The sequence below is a fragment of the Amblyomma mixtum genome, chromosome 3, assembly GCF_055824585.1.
Source record: "Amblyomma mixtum isolate Tamu chromosome 3, ASM5582458v1, whole genome shotgun sequence".
In the NCBI taxonomy this organism is placed as follows: Eukaryota; Metazoa; Arthropoda; class Arachnida; order Ixodida; family Ixodidae; genus Amblyomma; species Amblyomma mixtum.
This window is the reverse complement of record NC_143014.1, coordinates 395,759,054-395,776,950: the sequence shown is the minus strand read 5'-3', so window position 1 is coordinate 395,776,950 and position 17,897 is coordinate 395,759,054. Positions and strand designations below refer to the sequence as shown.

Here is a 17,897-nt window from a genome sequence, read left to right as displayed (position 1 = left end):
TAGCTTGGCTAATGAATAGTTTGCCACTGGGACCTGTTTGGAAGCCATTCTGAGGTGGTACATAAGTGTATGTGAAGGTTTTCAGTTTAAAAGTGCTGACTGTGGAGTTTGGCATGCAGTGGTAGTCTTTTTGAGGTCTTTATGTCTCTGAAAGGTGGTAGCTTTATTTGCACCTCAAGTACAGAACTTTGCCCCAGTGCTGGTCCTGAAAGTAACTTCATAGTTGCAGACTACCTAATGGCCTGTAAGAATATTTGTTAGAATACTACACCTTATTAGTTACCCATGAGAAAATAAGCTACTAGATTTTCTGTCAACATTTTCTCTGTAGATGCCTGGAAAACACCTTTAATCATGAAGGGACCCTTGGTGTAAACTGGACTTATAGCTTTTATTTTTATTTTGTGTACTGTGGGATTGCAGAAGCCCTGACACCCAAAGAGAGTGCTAAAATGTTAATGATTTGTTTTATGGTTTATGGCGGTTTAATGCGCCAAAGTGACTCGGGCTATTAGGGCCACCAAATTGGAGGGCTGTGGATAATTTCGACTGCCTGAGGCCGAGTTACAGAACAATCAAATCAAAAAGCTGTCACAACCGGATCCATTCTCAGTAAAAATAACAATGGGTCCAATTGGGTACACGATCTGGTTTCAACTGGAACCAGTTGCACCCAATAGATCAGCCGATTGGGCTCATAAATCCAATTAGGTAGTCCATTTGGTCTTGCGAGTTGCAGTTGGGCATTCCAATAGATTATGCATTTCCAGTTGGATTACCCAACTGGTTCTTGAGGATCCCATTCGTTTCGGCACTCCCAGTTGGATCGCCAAATTGGAACCGTTTGAATCTTATTGGAGCTCCCAGTTGGAACCCAGAAAACCAATGGGAAGCTCCAGTTGGTTGGAACTGGCTGATGCAGTTGGAGAATAAAAATGCAAGTCACTGATTTCCTTCACTGAGATCTGTAAAACAACACTAATCTAATTAGGTTCTTGTAAAAGAGATTATAGCAGCTTCATATTCTGAATTGTTTGCATCATTTGCACTGTCACGAGCATTCTTAGATAACTGCTTAATTGCCAACTGCCACTGGCCCTAGCAATAGTGTCTCATGATTGGGGTATAATATATAATTAAGGGACTGCAAAAGTGTGTTCTGTGGATGTATGTTTAGAACTTAAGTTGGTATAGTGTTTGCCTAGTGTTGCTGTGTGCTTGTTGGTCCCGCTTGATTTTCATAAAAGCGTGTTATTATAATTTCAGTTCCCTTCTAGAAATGTTGGCACAAGTATCAAAGCAAAGACGCGGGTTCGATCCCGGCCGCGGCGGCTAGAATTTCTTTGGAGGAGAAATTCTAGAGGCCCGTGTACTGTGCGATGTCAGTGCATGTTAAAGAACCCCAGGTGGTCGAAATTTCCGGAGCCCTCCACTACGGCGTCTCTTTGGGACGTTAAACCCCACAAACCAAACCAAACCAATTATCAAAGCAGTCATAGAAGAAAAGCAAATTGGTTCCAAATGAAATTACTATAGTATGTATTTTTTTGCTGGCCAGTTCAAACCATTTGAGTCGAATAGGTGTGCCATTGAGTTCAGTTGGTGGACCATTTGGCCCGATTGGCTGATCAAATATTTCTTACTGGAAGCATCATGCAGTTGGGCTCAATTGATCGAAGCCCAATGGATGGCGAAAACACAGTTTTTGACCTATTGGTTTCAACTGGAAGTTTTCCTATTAGACCCATTGTCTTTTTTTTTACTGGGTTAGCCCTACTCCTATTGGTCTATATGTCTACCAGTCCATGCCGACCAATAAGAGCGGGGCTTTGCGACCGTTTAGTGATTGTCTTGAGATTGTGATTGTTCTGTAACTTGGCTCCTGGTGTTCTTTAACATATACTGGCATTGCACACAGGTGTCTAGCATTTCGCTTCCATCGAAATGTGACCTCTGCAGCCGAGATCGAACCCAGATCTTTTAGGCCAGCATCTGAGCACCATAACCACTGAGCCAGTGTGGCAGCCATTAAGATGATCATTATTCAATGTTTCACACTCTCTTGCGGAAATTCTCATGTTGGGCTCTTGTGCCAACACAAACGAGGTAGGAAGCATAATGGCTGCTGCCTTGGTGATTGGTTGGCTCTGCAGCTTGCATTCTATTCCTTTACATTTAGTAGATTGAAGCAAACAGCAGTGCCCCTGAGTTTCATTCCTTTTTTTGTGGAGGAAACCAAAAGTGAAATGCAACATGAGAACTGAATGAGAAAAACACAAACAATGTTAGGAATGCCATTCCTCGCTGTTCCTTCAAGCTCTCTTGTAAAGTTGAGTTGTGCAGTGGAAGCGAGAGTTAATGAGAAGGTATGAAAAGAAATACAGTGGACTAGTGGGAGGGAAGGAAAATGGAAGGGGCAAAGAATTAGGAAGATAGGGAGAAAATGCTTCTCAGCTCTACTTGTACCCAAAGGATTAGCCGCAAGAATTAGGGTATTTTGTTGTCTTCACAGCTCCTCTGTCTGTTATGTCTGTACACTGAAGGTTGGGATGATGACATCACTGAAAGCATGAATGGCTGTGGCATGGCTTGTAGGATGCTCCAGCAGGACAGCCCTGGCATGCAAGCTTCCGCTGTGTGTGCGCGCAAGGCACAGTACTGACTGCTAGAAATGTCGCCTTATTGGCGAGTGAAATAGTTCTGATCTTTTCGCCTGCTTTGGTTTTTTACTTTAATAGTAGAATATAGCCTTTGTTTGCATGTGCTTATCGCTGTAGGATTTTTGCACTGGTCTTTTCAATGCCCGAGCAGCCTTCTGGACCACAATTATTGGCATTGTAAAAATTTTGCAGGGCCCTTTACAGTTGTACACCTAAAGACTTGATTCTATGTGATATGACAGAGTACCCCTGCACGGCAGACTTAGTAACCCATCCACTTGTGTTTCTTAGCATTAGTGACTGTTGGCCGCAAGGAACATGGCTTTTGCTTGTAAGCTAACCATTAGCAGCACTGGAAATACATTACAGTGGAATCTCGTTGATACGATTCTCACGGGCACTGAGAATAAAAACGTATTATCCGAAAATCGTATTATCCAAAACGGACTCCAAAAGATCGCGAATAATACATACTTGGCACAGAACTTGCCTTTATTAAAGCACTTTAAAATAATTGGTCACTTTGCGCTGCACTTTTTGTTTTTCGAGGTCCTGCAGCAAGCTTTTTTGAAACTCGTAGAAACGAGTAGCAATTTCCTCACTGAGCTCCGCAGATGCGACAAAGCCACGAAGCCCATCCAAAGCTTCGAGTGCACCGTCAGTATTTAATGGTCGACGATCACCGCTGCAATCTCCGACGTCTTGGTTGTCATCGTGGTCGCTCTCCTCTTTAGCGGTAACATCTGCAATAATGCCTTGGACAGCGCGTAATTCGCATGTCGCCAGTTGGTCGTCCGCCGAAACAAACTCCTCCGGAGACACGTCGAGATTGAGGTCACCCCAGTCCGGGATGTCAATCTCCGCGCCGTCATCTTCATTTTCCTCAGTATCGCCAGATGCACAAAAAAAGCCGTACTTCTTGAAGCAGTTGGCGATGGTGTCTGGTTTGACGCGATTCCATGACATCGCCAGAAAATGGATGGCATCAAGAAGATCTACCTTCAAGCTGGCATTGTTCCAGTCAATCTTGGCCAAAAAGCGTCTGACCAGCAAGCTCCTGAAGTGAAATTTCACGTTTCTAATGATTCCTCCATCTAAGGGCTGCAAGTGGCTGGTGTAGTTGGGCGGCAGGAAAATTACTTTGACGTTTTGCAGCCACAAAGCATCGACAGGGTGCGCGGCACAATTGTCGAGAAATAGAAGAATTCTACGGTTCTCGGCACGCATCTGGGCATCCAGAAGGGTGAGGAACTCTGTGAAAAGGCCTCCGGACATCCATGCCTTCCTATTCGCTTTGTAAACGACAGGAAGGGGCGGGTTACGCGAGAAGCAGCGTGGCTTCCAGAACTTGCCAATGACGGTAGGCTTGAGCTTTTCGGTTCCATCAGCGTTGCAGCACAACAATACGGTGATTCTTTCTTTGCTTTTTTTTCCGTCTTGACACGTCTCGCCTTTCATGCTGAGACTTTTCTCGGGCTGAAGGTTGATGAGCAACCCAGCTTCATCTGCGTAGAACACGTCCCTTGGCTGGTACTGAGCAATCACCGCCGGAAGAGTCGAAAGCCAGTTGGAGACCTGATCTTGGTCGACAGACTTCCCTTCGCCGGAAACGGTTTTATACGACAGGCCGTGCCATGTTTTAAAACGATGGAGCCACCCGCCCGAAGCTTTAAAATCTTCTATGCCCAATGAGAGCGCTATTTCATCAGCTTTCTCGCGAGCAACTGTCCCGTCCACGTTCACGCCCGCCGCCCTTACTTCCCTGAACCATGCCAGTAGAACCTTTTCCATCTTGCCATGTTGGGTTCCCCTCGTTTGTTTCACGCCGGCGTCGAAGACTTGAATGTTCTTCCGAATTTCTTCTCACTTGCCGACGATCGTGTTCAGCACGGAGACAGGCAAACAAGGTTCACGTGATAGGTCGACACGTTTCTTCTGCGGATTTTCGTCGACTTTTGTGAGGATGACGAGTTTTTCTTTCAGCGATAACGCTTTACGCTTCCTAGACATGGTGAAGAGCACGGGTGAAACGCGGCACCAAAACAGAAGAAACGATAAGTGCGAAGTGCAAGCTGAACGCTCAGAATACCAAAATGGCTACGAGAAATGGCAAGCACAGAGCCAACAAAGCCTACAGAGCATCGTCAATGCATGCGCCAATCACTGCTTCTTGGTCACGTGATTTTACCGTGAGTACTATGTCTTAGGATAGATGGCGCTAAAAACCTCCGCTGCGCTTCGATGCATTTGGTGTGCAAGCTTGCGAAAATTGCTCCCAGAGGCCACCACACTGCTGGAGGTGCTGTGCTGAGGCACGGCCGGACTCGAGTCGAGCCGAGCCATGCCGAGCCTCGAGCATACAAAGCGCGTGTCGCCGCGTCTTCAGTCCGCCGTGCCTGTCGTTTCGCTCGATGCAATAATTTCAGTAGCTCTGCCCACCCCCTGCAAAGGACTGGCTCTGATATCATCATAATTGAAGAGATGTGATTCTTACGCGTATCTGGCAAAGGTGATGTCCAACATCTAAAATCAGCCACGAGTGCTAGGAGAGTTAAGACTACTGCAGCTACTGTCTGATCCCGCTAGGACACTTTTGCTGCCTCCTGGCGCAAAAATCGAAACTGCGCGAGATTTACAGAAGACCTTTCTGCGATTGTATTATCCACACCGACGTGGAAATACGATCGTATTAGCCGTACAAAAATGCAGTACCGCTATAGGGCATCGTTTCGGAACGAAAAAAAACGTATTATGCCGGGAAACGTATTTAGCCGAATCATATCAACGAGATTTCATTGTATACTAAAGTACAAATGACTCAGTGTTTCTTTTTTTTTTCTTTTGGTGCTATATTTGTGAGAGAAACGCAAACGAGGAGCTTCATTTTTCTGTAAAGCTGCTCTGTCTGCCAGTGACAGTGCCCACAGTGTGTCCGTCCATCCTGTTGCTGCCTCTAATTACATGGAAATATGACCACTGTTTCTTTGCAACTGCTAAAGCCTGAGGGAGTGGTTCTGTCAAACAAGCGGGTATAAGCTAAAGTGTAGTTTATGGATTCGCTGCCTTGAGGGGTGCCTTTGTTTGTGCATGTTTCAAGCTTCACGTATGGCCTGTTCTGTGGGAAATTCAGGAAAGCATCATGCGTGTGGAGATTAATGTTCCAAAATGGTAAGAATGAATTACAACTATTACATGAGGAGCTTGTCAGGTGACCCCTGGTGTCTAATAACAGCAACAGTTGTGTGGTATTAAGTTAGCCCTACACATGACTGACTGGGCTTCAGGTGTGAAATAAGGTGTCATTAGACTGGCAAATAGTTTCCTTGTGTGATAACCAAGTTCTAGGGACACTTACGAGGTGCATTCTATAACCTATACTCTATTTCTGAAGCTGGAAGTAGTTTTAATAGGGCAGCTATCCAGAGCTCTGAGGTAAGCATGCTGTGTAGCTCCCATTGTCTGACACGCACATGAAGGAAGCAGCATGCTTCTTCTGTTTGCTGAGATCACTTGCATCATGGGACAGCGTGGTGAGTGAGAAGGGCATGCACTGTTGTGTCTCCTTGCAGGCAGGTGAATACCTGAGAATCAAGGTGACCCATGTTCTGGTTGACCCCGAGACGATGAAGGTGGATTTGCGGAAAGTAAAGGCGGCCATTACCGGTGGTGAGTGACTTCATCGAATTGGGCTAGTTTGGCTCGCATAGGAGGTATTCACGTGATGTCACAGGCACCATTTTGGGGTACAGCGTGTAGTTTCCGCAATGCAAGCTGGAGGAGGGGGCAATTCAGATAAGCCTGCAGGCTTTTGCTATGCTGCATGAACCACAAAATTGCAACCATCATGACATTGACACATACTCCCTATAACATACCAATTCAATATCATTTCTATATTTCCCAGCCTTCATTACGGGCTGAATCTGCCTCATGCCCCCACCACCCTTCTTATCACTGTGCTTGAGACAATGAAGAAGTGCAAACTTTGTGCGTGGCGTCACTTCAGTCAGTGACAAAGGGCAGAAAATGCAGAAATAGAACAGTATCAGTTTCAATATCGTCAAGTTATGCCAGCCTTGGCGTGGCCCTGCTTTAATGAGGCATTGAAAATGGCTTACACAAAGGCAAGATGCTGCAGCATCGCACTGCATCTTCTCCCCTTTTGTTTTTTTTGTTTTTGCTGTCTTCTGAACAATGTCTTGTGCCGGTTCTTGACATGCTTGAAGTACTGTCAGGGACAAAAGTTTCTAGGACACATGAGAAACTATAAAAGAGTGTGTACCTGCATTACAGGCCAATCAGTAAAGACCACACTTGTGGAGGGGAAAGTTGGACTTGCCTGCCCCCACGTCCAGTAGTCAAAACGGGTAATTAGTGGCAGACACTGCACTTGTGCATCTAGATGGCACACACCTCGAATCAGTGATCAGAGATTTGTTTGATCAGAGAAATAAAGTGAGGCATTAATAGGCATTATAAATTTAGAAAAGGCCAAATTGAAGTAAGCTGAAAGAATGCAGAAGAGAAACAGAAAAGCAGTGGTGGCTTGTGTCTTTTATTGCCATCTCTTTGCTGCAACTTGAAGTTGATCGCTTTCAGGTTTAAGATGAACCAACAGCCCTGTTGCCAATATTCTGAACGTATAATAGTCACATGTATAAGCGTACACATGTAGCATTCTCACTGAGCCATGTTATGAAGTCTGTGCACTTGCACTGTTGTACTGTGCTTACTTTTCTCAGACTCTTAAGAAAAAGTCCTGGTTAAAACATGGTGTTATTGCATTTCTCGGTGTGGTCAACAGGTAAAAATTTTTCTGTTTTGATTGGTCATCAGGTACCTGACTGCTAGTTAATGTCCTCTTTTTTATCTCATTTTTTTTGTGTGGAGGTCATTGGCTTTTGTCATTGTGGCAAAAACCTGAAAAGAAATGCAGGCCACAAAGTGGGGCACATGTGCGGGAGCGCATTGCGCATGGTAATGTGGTTCTGGCTGCTGCCAACTTGTTCACGAGATGCAGCCCAACACAGTCCCTGCAACTTCTGGGGAACGCTGGTATCTGCAGCTCCTCGAAATGGACTTGCGACTATCTAGAATCGCGTCTTAATTCCAGATGTGCATATAGTTTCCACGTCTCATTTATGAATGCTTGCACTTTTGCATTATTAATGTAGTTACTCGTCTGTAAGCCGACCTGTTTTTACAAAATCATATTTTTCCAAACTCGTGGGTTAACCAATACGTGGATAATGGCCAGGACGAGGCGCAAACCACTACTGCAGAAAGTCGCGCTCTGTCCCCAACTGTTTTGCGGTAAGGTTTTTACGTGCTTCTTGTTATTCAAGAAAGCCAAGAAAAAGATTTTCAAATAAGGCTCATATGAGGATAAGAATGGAGCCTCACTGTGATATTGTAGTATCAACTGCACACTTTGGAGGCAGCATCGTAAAAGCAATACTTCTCTCAGTTGCTCAGCTGTGCAGCAACTGATGCCTTGTGTGGTGGTCATATAGCCTCATCTAATAGCAATAATACTGCTCATACAAATGAAAATTGTCAACGAGCCGCCAACATATGGTGCATGTGCCAATGGAAATGGAGAGGTGGTAATTCATAGTACTTACACCAGAGAGCATTCACAGAAGTATTTGATTACCGTGTTTACTTCTTTCATAAGTAATGGAATGGTGAAATTGGTATGTAATGTTCTGACACTAGATAGTTGGGAGCTGAGTAACACAAGCTTTCAAAAGTGCTATTGGGACAGTCATCTTGATGCCTGGATAATAATCTATAAGCATGTATGGAATGAAAGGAGAAAGATCAAGTATGTATATGATTCTTAACTTATTAACTTAATGGAGGTAACCCGAAAGAATGCGGCACCTGCAGTGGTCAAGTTCAGGGCTCCAAGCCTTAATATTTTTTTTGGGGGGGCGGGAGGGGGGGGGGGACGGTATAGAGATCCTGAATTACCAGTTCTTTGCAGTGTTTCTTATGATTATATTTTTTTTCATGGGCTCTTTTCTGTTTGCTTCTATGTAATGCAGGCTACATCAGCCAGCTCCCCAGCATCGTTGACAAGCCCATGGAGAGTGGCAGCGGTGGCAGTGCCAGGCGAGTATGCTGCGATCAGCTACACCATCCCTGTGAATCCACTTTGAGCCAGTCAGCAAGGCACCACCTGTGCAAGCCCACATGAAGATGGCTCTAGTGGCCTGGTCAGCACAATTCATCGCAGTCAGCAGCAATGATGTGCTCCTCTGTGGTGGAGCAAACTGAAGCTCTGGATTGTGTGAGCAAGAGTCCCTGCACATCTGTCGGCTTTTAGTGCTAGTTCTTGTGTGTTGTTGTTTGGCTGTACTGAAGTGCATATCAGCTCTGTGGTGCGCTGTAGTGGAGAAAGCTGGAATAATTTTTATTACTTGGGCTTCTTTAACATGGGTTGACATTATACGATGCAAGTGTATGATTTGGTATGTGGTACTTAACTTCCCACAGCTGTAGGTGGGCTGTCACAGATGCCACACTAGAGGGCTTTAGAATGATTGAAATTGTCTAGGGCTCTTAAACTTGCGCTGTCACTGCGCAGCACTTGGGCAATAAATTCTTCATTCGGTCTCCATTGCATTGTGGCCACCACAACCAGGAATCACACCAACTGCACAGATCATAAGGACAATACCTTGACCAGCTGGGCTACTGCAGTGGGTTTTTGCGTGTTGGGCAACGTCATATAGCAGCACATGATGAGTGCAGCCGCTTTAGTCTGCAGCATGGCTTGCTTAGATTGAACCATCGAAGGTGCACACTGTGTAATGATTGCCGCAGGCTTTTCACCAAGCAATGCAGTCCCTTCTCTGACACTATGTCTGTGTTGTTTATGTGGCCCAATGGTGAAATTGTATGGCAGCATTCGCTGATTGGCTGAAGTGTAGATTGATAGCATTGGCGTGCTTTACAGGGAGGAACGATGCTGATGGCCTGTGGGTAATTGGTGTGTAATTGAGCCTGACCAAGTACAACTCATTATTTATTTATTTATTTCTGATACCCTCATGGCCCACAGGACATTATTGAGGGGAGTGGTACATAGATATAAAATGAAACTATTACAAAAAAGGGGGTAACGCATACATAGGCATGCCTAGAAAAAATGATACGCATGATTGCAAAAAAAAAACTAGCTGCAAGAAAATACATGATTCAAAAAAGCGAAACAATACAATAATTAGGAACACCAACACCAAAACGAATAAATTCACAAAAACAGTCAAAAAACATTTCATGGAAACACAAAGATATGAACTAGAAACATTGAACGGGTACGATGGCAGAAGGCTATTAACAGAACAAAGTGCATGCGAAAAAAAAAGGAACAGGGCTAAATACACAATATACAAAACGAAGTGAACCAACTGAGGCTATGGTAAACCATATTGTAATGACAACAGTGCCCTAAACTCATCAAGGTCCTTTGCAGCTACAATATGTGGTGGTAGGTGGTTCCACTCCGACGATGTTTTTGGGATAAAGGAATTTATGCAGGATGTTGTCCGGCAACGAGGAACGCCAACTTTCCGTAAGTGATCGATGCGGGATGAAACATATGTTGGTGTTGTGATCAATGCTTCTTTCAGAGTAGAATTCATGCTGTAAATTTTAAAAAACAAACACAGACGGGACACTTTTCTGTGCAGAGCAAGAGGGGTTAGCAATAAACTATTTTTTATTTCTGTGACACTGGAAGCACGATCATAGTTGCGCACAATAAAACGCGCTGCTCTATTCTGCACAGCTTCCAGGGCGTCGATGAGTGTGTTAGTGATGTATGCATGCTCTCATTGTGGCGAGTGCCGTTTTTCAGAAGACACCTGTGTTCGCTTGGTAACATGCACTACACACAAGGCATGTGACACTGGTTAGGATTTCTCCTCGTCAGCTGCCTGAGGAAGTGCTGCTGTTAGGCACTGAGGGGATGGTTGAGCATGAAAGTATTCCGATGTGCATAGTGGCATTGGTTGTTGACTGTTGTGAATTCATTGTTGTTCAACACCGTAAAACTAAATGTTTTGATAGAGTTGCCTGTCTGGTTGGGTTTGATAACTTGTGGTAAACTGTGACACATCTCCAACCGAAAATTTTTTATTTCAAAATGCTGACGTTTTGGCGCCAGCTTGGCTCCTTCTTCTGGCTATGGCTTTGTGTCATTAAGTACATGGCAGGCAGAAAATAAGTACTGCGGTGTTGTGATGGGTGTGGGAGGGGGCGAGGATGTTTTGACACAGGCTCTGCTATGGTCTACGGCTGTAACAGTGCCAGTCAGTGTGGGGATAGCTGCCAGTGTATTTTCTTTTTCTGTGAGCTGCAGAGCAAAGTCAGCACTTCCACAGAAGGATAGGTTGCCCTTTGTGCGGTTGATATTGTTTTGGGTAGTTTGAATATGCATAGGTTCGAATAGGAGCCTTTTCCATTCATTTGTTTTGGTTCCGAGTGCTATGGTTTCTTGAAAGTTTATTCTAGGGTTGGCATATTCGGAATGTCCGGCTACTAGGCTGCATTCTCTTGCGAAGTTGCATACTTCGGTTTTGTGTTGTCGAATTCTTTATTTAGTTTTTTTTTGTTTCGCCTACATAACTTGTGCCGCAGTCAGCGCAAAGAATCTTGTAAGCAGTGCTCAAGCTCTCTCCATGGCCAGTCATTGGGAGCAGGTGGGGAAACCGCCACCATGTTCGTAGGCATGTGCACTACTCGGAGGCCACCTTTTTCAGGATACTGGTGATAGTTTCTCTGGAACCTTCAGACATAAGGAAGAGTGACATATTTTGTGGTGGGGTTAATTGGTATTGGTTGATTTCTTGGCACATGTTGGGTTTTTGGAGGCGAATGGTTATCTGAATAAAATTTGTGGGTACCGGTTATGGTGAGGTTCTTGAATGACAGGTTTTTGTTTTTTGGGTACTGTACTGCATTGTGTTTCAACTATTCGTAATCATGTCTTCACAAATGATGTCTTGTAGATTATTGAATAATTTGAAGTGAAGTGCAGATATAGGCCTGAATGGGTTGGTTTGCAATAGACGAAGAACTAAAGAGAGCTGTGTTTTTGGGTTACGAGGACATCCAAAACTGAACGGAAGTTTCCTTTTTTCCACTTTTAGTGTGAACTGAATAATCGCTGCAATGGAATTTAAATGAGGGAGGAAACTTTGAATTTGGGATCTCTTGATGATTGAGAAACAGTCCTCGACATGCCTAAGGAAAGAATTTGGTTGTGGCTGGAGTGATCTGAGAGCTTGTTCCTCAATGTGTTCCATAACTAGATTTGCCATAGCAACATAGGTGAAGGCTTCCATTGGTGTTTCTTTGACCTGCCTGTAGAATTCTCCTGCAGACGAGAAATATGTGTGCTGGTTGTTGCCAAGCTAGATTTGTCTGCAGAGTTCACCCTCACAGTTTCGTTTTCCTTGCCAAGTTTAGAGCGATCTACCGTATGTGTCTAGGTAGCCAAAAACCCTGATCTTAGATTTGCTTCAGGACTAGCATGCATTACTTTGCTTATGTTCCTTCTCGTGCTGTTTCCTCAGTGGTTGTGTTGTCTGTAATCTCTCCCAGAAAGGTTATTTCCAAAAACCTTCACTCACTCAGTTTTCTGCTTCTTTCAGGTGCTGAATCACTATTGCAAGTTAGGTATTGTATGTAATTTAGTTACTCTCTCCCAATCAACCACTGTACGTCCAGCGGACGTACGATGTACGTCCCTTAACGGATGTACGGATATCCGTGGGAGATCCGCCGACCTCCGACGGATCTCCGAGGGACGTCCGACGGAGGTACATTTGTAACTGGAAAGATCTCCCACGGACATCCGATACGGATATCCGCGGATATCCGCTGCGGACCTAAAGAGGACATTGGCATGTTGCAGGCCTTGGTGACTGCAGCCACTAATATAACTGTCATATACTAAATGAGTTTATATACAAGCCCACAAAGTGTTTTATATCAGGCACAGGCCTCATTGTACATCAAATGCATATGCCTATAGGAAGCAACCAAACACAAAGCAAGTTGTCTTAAAATCAAACAATTTTATTAAAGGCTTTAATGCATGCTTTCAACCTTCAAGAGGCATTCTTCACGCTTGACGCTGGAAGAGGTCCCATGCAATAGGATGGGTTACTGTACGCAGGTTGTATTCTCATGTTGAATCTGTTGTAAAAAAGTTTTTCCCTAGAAAACAAACAAAAATGCAAAAATACTGTCACTGAAAGGGTACATGATTTCTGCAATTCAAGATACTGCCACTGAAGATCATAATAAAAAATACCATAGCTAAAACATACCTGCTGACTATGTCACACATTCGCAACCATCAATTGCACAAAATGTCCACACACGTGCTGCAAAGGAAAAGATGAAGAGTGCATGAGGGGAGCTGATAATTTCAACACACTTCGAACTTACATGTAGACCAATGCTCTGCAGCGCAAGCTACAACACGGTTGCTCTGAATGGGCTGGTGACGTCCGTGCAGCAACCCTGAGGGAACAAGTGGACAGGTTGTGAGTGGGCAACATGCACTTACACTGCAACTAATACATACCTGTTGACACTACGATGTGGCACATTTGCAACAATCAATTGCACGAGCTGTCCACATACACGCTGCAAGGAAAAGGATGAAAAATTAATTTAAGCGCAAATTACTGTGCTGTATATGGCTGGAAACATCCATTTGACAAGCCTAATGTTGAAACAAGTGGATAAGCTGTGAAGGTAGACGAATTTTACATTATTTTCAAACTACCTGCACTTTCCATGGCATGACATAATTTAGGCACTAATACAGTCCGCAGGCGGGCCACATACACACCGCAAAGACAGTAAGAAAATAAGAAATCAGTCGCGAATCACTGCAAAACACACACAGCCCCGACATTATCCTTTTCGTGCGTTCTGTTTTATCGCTATTAAGAACTTACGTACAACTGCCTTAAGATTCACACCATGCATGTGTGAATGTGAGTGTAGAATGAGAGAGGCGCGATGCACTGGCTTACGGAGCTTCGCGACAGGCTCGCGAACGCGGGCAAACACGTTTCCGGCAGCTACCGCATCGTACTTGCAACTTCCACTCCAGTGCAAACAATTAAGTTGTGCAAGTGAGTATAATATGCTACAGCATTTTTGCTCATCCCACGGCAACATCATCAAAGTAATCTTCAAGCACAGTTACTTACTTGCAAGTTATAACACGCCGCTTCTTTCATCCGAGGCAACAAAGAGTCGGATGCAGTACGACGTCGGGGCTATTTCACGAAAGCTTCTGGTGCAGAAGAAGGTCTTGTCGAACACATAGGTGATTGATCAGATTTATAGCACAGCCAAGCAACCGCAGAACAAACAAACCGCATACTGTAGCAAAAATAAAGGTCGAAAGAAGCACGATGCCACGAAAAACTACGCAAAGATCGCGCTGTTGTGCACCGTGCCGCCCGCACCGGAACTGGTGGCTGACGGATTGGATTGGATCGACTTTAAGGCCTGTCGTCCTGCCGCGGCTTCTGGTAGGAGTTTAGTTTTCATGGAAGGCAGCATGCCTCGGTTACCTCGGCGGAATGCTGGAAGAGAAAAGGGCATTGATCGCAGAAAGTCACGCAATTAGTTTAATTCAGGTTCTTTCATATCAGCACCATATTCGAGTGATGTTAATTGATTAATCCGAATATGCAACTAATTGCCGGTATAAAAATTTGATCGGCTGAATTTGTCGTTTGCAAAATAGAATTTCTTTTCATTTTTTTGTTATGTGAGGAAAACAAAATATGTACGTGACGTCGTAAGTTCACATTCCTACAGGCATATTCACGGATACCCGTCGGACATCCGTCCGCGGATATCCGCCAGCCATCCGATAACGAACGTCCTTCGGACATACTCCGAATCTCCGATGCGTATGTCCGGATATGGACGTCCGTAGGCATGCCCTACGGACATCCCCACCTGGCACTGGAGATTCGGATCTTAATCGTACGTACTACGGATATCCGTGGTTGACTGGGTAAGTAGACTTTTGTACTTGACATGGCAGCAATGCAGGGCATGCCTAAGGAAGTGTGGGATTGGGAATCATGTTCTTAGTTGGCTTTAGTACAAGCCATTGTCAGATGTATTTTTTTATGAATTCAGAGGCTGGTCATAAATTGCTCCACCGACTGGCTTGTAAACTCAGAACGCTTGCTTTCAAGGAACTTGTGGAGTTGGCAGCAATGTGGGGTACTTTCGACCCTTTAGGAGCTGAGTGCCATTTTGTTGCATGCATTGTAGTTTTACCTTGATCTCGTTTACAGTCGACAACCGAAAATTCGGACGCCTGATTTTTTGAACATGCTTGATTATGCGGACTTTTTCGCGGCACCGCGACATGGCCCATAGAGCCAATGTGTAAGAGCGCTTGAAATTTCGGACGCACCGCAACTGACCACTCGATTTTTCGGACCTCGTTCGCACTCGCCGCCAGTACCCAAGCCACCATATAATGTGTACAGTAGAACCTCATTGAATCAAACTGCAGGAGAGATCGAAAACTTGATCAAACAAAACGAAATTCAAGCTTAAAGGGAGCCTCTTAACTTGCGACGCTGAAATTCTGTACGAGTCGGCACATTGCGCTCGCGTGTTTTCGAATTCGTACTGTTCTTGAATGTCTTCCGCCGCATGAACTTGAACTGTAGTCTGAGCTCACGAAACTCATCTGTGCCGAGTCTTTAGTCCAGAATACGGAACGCGAATACGATCGCGGAACGCTTGATCGTGGAGGCTACGCGCACGCCGTGGCCTCCGAGATCGAAGCGTGCTTTGGGTGCGCCGCCAAAGCAGATCACGCTGCAAGGTCATGAAAATTGGCCACCATTGGATGGAATTTGTTAGAGAAACGCAAACGAGAAGCTTCATTTTTCTGTAAAGCTGCTCTGTCTGCCAGTGGCAGTGCCTACAGTGTGTCCTTCCATCCTGTTGCTGCCTCTAATTACATGGAAATATGACCACTGTTTCTTTGCAACTGCTAAAGCCTGAGGGAGTCCTTCTGTCAAACAAGCAGGTATAAGCTAAAGTGTAGTTTATGGATTCGCTGCCTTGAAGGGTGCCTTTGTCTGAGCATGTTTCAAGCTTCACGTATGGCCTGTTCCGTGGGAAATTCAGGAAAGCATCATGCGTGTGGAGATTAACGTTCCAAAATGGTAAGAATGAATTACAACTATACTACATGAGGAGCTGGTCAGGTGACACCTGGTGTCTAATAACATCAACAGTTGTGTGGTGTTAAGTTAGCCCTACACGACTGACTGGGATTCAGGTGTGAACAAAGCTGGTATTAGGCAGGCAGATAGTTGCCTTGTGTGGTAACAAAGTTCTAGGCACACTTACAAGATGGATTCTATAACCTGTACTCTTTCTGAAGCTGGAAGTAGTTTTAGTAGGGCAGCTATCCAGAGCTCTGAGGTAAGCTTGTGGTGTAGCTCCCATCTCTGACACGCACATGAATTGGAAGCAGCATGCTTCTTCTGTTTGCTGAGATCACTTGCATCATGGGACAGCATGGTGAGTGAGAAGTGCATGCTGTGTGTCTCCTTGCAGGCAGGTGAATCCCTGAGAATCAAGGTGACCGATGTTCTGGTTGACCCCGAGAAGATGAAAGCGGATGTGTGGAAAATAAAGGCGGCCATTACCAGTGGTGAGTGACTAAATCGAATCGGGCTAGTTTGGCTCGCATAGGAGGTATTCACGTGACGTCACAGACACCATTTTGTGGTACAGCGTGTAGTTTCGCCAATGCAAGCCGAAGCAGGGGGCAATTCATATAAGCCTGCAGGCTTTTGCTATGCTGCATGAACCACAAAATTGCAACCATCGTGACATTGACGCATACTCCCTATAACATACCAATTCAATATCATTTCTATATTTCCCAGCCTTCATCACGGGCTGAATCTGCCTCATGCCCCCACCACCCTTCTTATCACTGTGCTTGAGACAATGAAGAAGTGCAAACTTTGTGCGTGGCGTCACTTCAGTCAGTGACAAAGGGCAGAAAATGCAGAAATAGAACAGTATCAGTTTCAATATCGTCAAGTTATGCCAGCCTTGGCGTGGCCCTGCTTTAATGAGGCATTGAAAATGGCTTACACAAAGGCAAGATGCTGCAGCATCGCACTGCATCTTCTCCCCTTTTGTTTTTTTTGGTTTTGCTGTCTTCTGAACAATGTCTTGTGCCGGTTCTTGACATGCTTGAAGTACTGTCAGGGACAAAAGTCTCTAGGACACATGAGAAACTATAAAAGAGTGTGTACCTGCATTACAGGCCAATCAGTAAAGACCACACTTGTGGAGGGGAAAGTTGGACTTGCCTGCCCCCACGTCCAGTAGTCGAAACGGGTAATCAGTGGCAGACGCTGCACTTGTGCATCTAGATGGCACACACCTCGAATCAGTGATCAGAGATTTGTTTGATCAGAGAAATCAAGTGAGGCATCAATAGGCATTAGAAATTTAGAAAAGGCCAAATTGAAGCTAGCCCAAAGAACGTAGAAGAGAAACACAAAAGCAGTGGTGGCTTGTGTCTTTTATTGGCATCTCTTTGCTGCAACTTGAAGTTGATGGCTTTCAGGTTTAAGATGAACCAATAACCCAGTTGCCAATATTCTGATTATATATAAGTTGCATGTATAAGCATACACACGTAGCATCCTCTTGAAACATAAAAAAAAACCACCTAGTCACAAATAATTTCGCAAGGACAAAAGACACAAGGAGACAACGGATAGGCACCTGTCCGTTGTCTCCTCGTCTCTTTTGTCCTTGTGAAATTATTTGCGACTAGGTGGTTTTTTTTCAAGTTTCAAGATGGAAGACCAACTAGCCCGTCAACATGGTTTACTAGCATTCTCACTGAGCCACGTTATAGTCTTTGTTGCATAGCTAAAGGGACGATAAGGGACAAGCACAAAGGAGAGACTACTTGACATAGATAGGCGCACTAATGCATGTTTAGCTTAGCAATGCACGAATTTAGCTAGGTAGACCTAGCTTGTGCACAGTGTGCAAGTTAGCCTAAATGCAAGTGTGGTGTAAATCTGTTCCGATAATACTTGAAATAAATTATGGAGAATGTTTTCAAAGAACACATTATTCATAAGAGAGCGTTGTACTGGCTTGCCGAGGTGAGCAAGTGACTAA

The 17,897-nt window shown here is 44.7% G+C and overlaps 1 long non-coding RNA gene across 1 annotated transcript; it reads right to left on the bottom strand.

The window, feature by feature from the left end:
* Positions 1–12,731: 12,731 nt before the first annotated feature.
* Positions 12,732–14,720, bottom strand: LOC149357263 (uncharacterized). The gene is made up of 5 exons (XR_016291799.1): positions 13,904–14,720; positions 13,267–13,328; positions 13,128–13,202; positions 13,007–13,063; positions 12,732–12,893 (listed from the first exon to the last, which is right to left on the bottom strand). It is a non-coding gene; the product is annotated as an uncharacterized LOC149357263 (long non-coding RNA).
* Positions 14,721–17,897: the final 3,177 nt, after the last annotated feature.